This window comes from Cynoglossus semilaevis, unplaced genomic scaffold (genome assembly GCF_000523025.1).
Source record: "Cynoglossus semilaevis isolate Cse_v1.0 unplaced genomic scaffold, Cse_v1.0 scaffold1381, whole genome shotgun sequence".
NCBI lineage: Eukaryota > Metazoa > Chordata > Actinopteri > Pleuronectiformes > Cynoglossidae > Cynoglossus > Cynoglossus semilaevis.
Window position 1 is genome coordinate 5311 of NW_007585286.1, and position 668 is coordinate 5978.

A 668-nucleotide genomic window follows, 5' to 3' on the forward strand; every position below is an offset into this window, starting at 1 on the left:
ACACCCTGGTCAGTTCTTCATCAACACAGGGCAACAGAAAGAGACCGACAGCCATTCACACAAACATTCACACCTGTGGTGAATTTGGAGTGAATAGTTAAAGTGAATTGGTCTTTGGACTGTGGGAGGGAAACACACCTGCACATGAGGACGACATGCAAACGCCATACAAAAAAAAAACAAGGAATCAAACCAGCAACCTGGTGACAGCAACTGTTTACCTCCCAGCTGCAGAGTAGCAGACAGAGACTGAGGAGGTCCACACTGCTGCTGATCAACTGTGGCCACACTGATGACGTAGGTCGCGTCCAGGTCAACACCTGTCAGTACAACAACAACAGGTTTCATGTCTGAATTAAAGGGAAAGTCCCACTTCATTCCCTTCTCTGCTCCACAGGTTTTCATGGTAAATTAGGTGCCGCAGTCTGCAATGTTTTTTATTTTTTTTTCCACTGCTGGAGGAGCGGCCGTGTTGTAGATATTATTATAGATTTGTTTTCTAGATTGTGGAAGTTCACGTCCTCAGCTATGAGGTGTGTAGAAACGCGATTCTTTTTAAAAACGGTAAGAGGAAATGTCGCAACGGCCGAGAAACACACACAAACAAGGAGCCACATGTTTTTAAATGCACGCAACTGAAAACAGTTTGTTTTTTGCTTTTAAACAGT